Here is a 3285-nt window from a genome sequence, read left to right as displayed (position 1 = left end):
CTGTACGCGCGCACACACACACACACACACACACACACACACACATGTATATATTGAATTTTATGGTTTCCATCTTAAAGTAACTGGAACATCTTTGCCTTTGAACTTCTCAGAAAATATAACACTAGTTCCACTAATGCTTTCGTAATTGACACACATTACTTTGAACGTTATATCCATTCGCATGACATATTTTTGCTAGCATTAGTGAGCTTTCTCAATCCCGTTTATTTTTCTTCCTGGGGAAATACGAGAAGTTATCATTTCGTTATTTACCAGTAATTTAAAAAGATTTTATTACAGAAAAATGTTATTAAACTGTATTGCATTACTTTAGTGTTGAGACTAAAAAACAATTTTTTATGGGGTGGGGGAAGTATCAATATATCTTGAAAGATGTACTTTGACCAAAATATGTGGCATATCGAATTCCATTTGAGTAGTTCAAGAATTTGGCAAGGTGTACTTCAGTTGTAGACTCGGAAGCAGTTGAGAAACATAATACAAAACAACGTGTTTGATGTAATTTTCAACAGACCCGAATGCTGATATGTTAACAGTTTTATTAACTTTTGCGTAGTTAATAGTTTTCTTCTCTATTTAATTGATCCCGTAATAGAGAAAAGAGCAAAGATGACTTCGTTTGGATTTGAGCTTAGAATATGAAAATGGCTGTAACTAAATACCGCAAGACATTCAATCCAACGACCTGGCGCATTCGCTCACTCCATTTATTTTCCTCATAGTAAATAAATAATTCCTTCTAATTTTGGTACAACAATAGCAGTTTTGAAGGGAACTGAGACAAGTTGATTTCATCGACTCCGAAAGGATGAAAGTCAGAGTTGAACTCGATGGAATCTGAACTCAGAGCGTAAAGAGCCTGAAGAAATAGCACTTAGCATTTCGTTTGTCTCGCTAAGGGTCGCACTAAATAATTCTTTCCACTATAGCCGCAAGGCCTGAAATTTTAGGGGAGGAGCTTGTCGATTACATCGACCCAAGTACTTGATAGCTAATCTATTTTTTCGACCCCAGAAAGATGAAAAAGTTGACCCCGGTGAAATTTGAACTCTAAACGTAAAGGGCCGGAATAAATGGCGCTAAGCATTTTGTTTCACTTGCTAAAGCGTCGTAGTGAATAATTCTTCTGTAGTCACAATATCTAGAACTTTTGTGGTGGGGTGAGCTTGACGATTACATCGACCCGAGTACTTGGTTAGTGCAACATTTTATCGATCCCGGAAGGATGAAAGGCAATGTCGACCTAAGGGGAACTTGAACTCAGAATGTAAAGAGCCGGAGAAAATGGCGTTAAGTATTTTGTCAGACTCAGTAACGCGTCTTGCTAAATAAGGATTTCTGATCAAGTCTCATAAGTATATTCGTTATAGATACTTAAATTACATACGCCTACGCTCTTGCATATTCAATCACGCATAACCCAATCAACCAACCAACCAACCAGCCAACTAACCGACCAACCAACCAACCAACTAACCGACCAGCCAACCAACCAACTAACCGACCAACCAACTAAACAGCAACAAAAATGATGTTATATACACCACACACAGCGCTCTCGTGTATCGGTCTTTATTTTATCACCTTTGAAGAAATTGAAGTATTTAAGCAGGATTAGAGCTATGAATATAGAAAAGGACAACACTATATGCTATTGAGTATTTTAGTGTGGCGTTCCACCATTTCGACCAGCAAGCATTCTGCCCTCGTTTACGTTCTCATTATGCATGGGTTTCCTTTGACGACGCTGATACGAGGTACTTTTAAGTGTCATTTTTTATAAAGTGTTCACATAACGCTCTTTATTAAAGTAAAGAGAAGAGGAAAACATATAAAAAATTAAAAAAACCAAACGCAGTTTCACTCGCTTTTGCTGGCTAGACATAATAAATCTATTAAAACGTTTATAAATATGAAACGTTGAATGGAACAAAAGAAAGACAGGTTGATCATGCATTTGGACTCTAGTTCATTGTTGCCCTACAAAAGATTGCTGTCTGCGTATGAGTATTCTACAACCATTCATCTAAAAACCTCGACTCCCCTGCGTCCCCAATCCAGAAGTAAACAGCTAAATGTGGGAATGATCTTGAACGCCTTTTCATCGGAGTCCCTTTTTTTAACGTTTTATTATTCTTTTTTTTCATATATTCGGTTATAAAAAAAAGTGTGGGGAAAAGTTAGACAGCAGTGTTGTGTGAGTGAACCTAGGTCAGCTTCTCTATATATATGTGAGTGTGTGCACGCATGCGTATGTTCAGGTAAGCCATGTGCTTGTGAGTTTTGTGTAGGTGGTGTATAATCTAATGCATTTACTGGGTGTGCTTATCTGAGTGATTAAACGCTTGTGAATATGCATGGTTATATAAATGTGCGTGCATGCTTGCGCACGCTTGTGTGTGTGTGTGTGTGTGTGTGTTGTAGTGATTTTTGGTTATGGCAAAAAAAAAAAAAAGATGTGAATGGTGGTGGGGGAGAGGAAAGACGCGGAGAACAGAAAGATAAAGAGGGAAGGAGAAGTGAACGAAAAACAGTCGCAGGCTTTTAAAAAAAGCAGGTGTTGCGCGATGAATGAAGATTTTTGAGAGGGAGTTTGTAAGTAAAGGTTTTAGTAGGTCTATGTTGATAGTAGAAATGGTGGTAGTGGTGACGGTGGTGGTTGCGGTGTTCTTGGTAGTGGTAATAAGAGTTGATGTGGAGGTGGACGGGATGTAAGGCGTTATGTTTGGATGTAGGGATTCGTGTAGTTGGTCTGACATCGGTGGTGGTGGCGGTGGTGGTGTTGTTGTTGTTGTTGTTGTTGTTGGTGGTGGTGGTGGTGGTGTTGTTGGTGGTGGTGTTGGTGGTGGTGGTGGTGGTTATTTGTAGTGATTGTTAATGGGATGTAGAAATAGTATTGGTACGACAATTGGCTGACGTGATGGAGGCGATATGGGTGGTAGTGAAGGTACGCATAGCAGTGGTGGTGATGATGGTGATGATGACGATGAGGAGGATGATGATGCTGGTGGTGATGGTGGAGGTGTGCTATGGTGTTGTTGGTGGGCGGTAGCGTATGATACAGTTTTGTATTGTGGGATTCATTCAGAATGTAGCATATAATTTTCCGATTTCTCACACATTAACACATAATGCATATCTATCCTTGTGTCGTTTTGCTTATGTTTTTTTTTTGTGTGTCATTTTTGTCTGTGTGTCTGTCTGTCCATCCGTCCGTCTGTCTGTCTCTTTCTCTCTCTCTCTCTCTCTCTCTCTCTCTCT

The sequence above is a fragment of the Octopus bimaculoides genome, chromosome 2, assembly GCF_001194135.2.
Source record: "Octopus bimaculoides isolate UCB-OBI-ISO-001 chromosome 2, ASM119413v2, whole genome shotgun sequence".
Taxonomy (NCBI): Eukaryota; Metazoa; Mollusca; class Cephalopoda; order Octopoda; family Octopodidae; genus Octopus; species Octopus bimaculoides.
Note: the sequence above shows the minus strand (reverse complement) of the source record.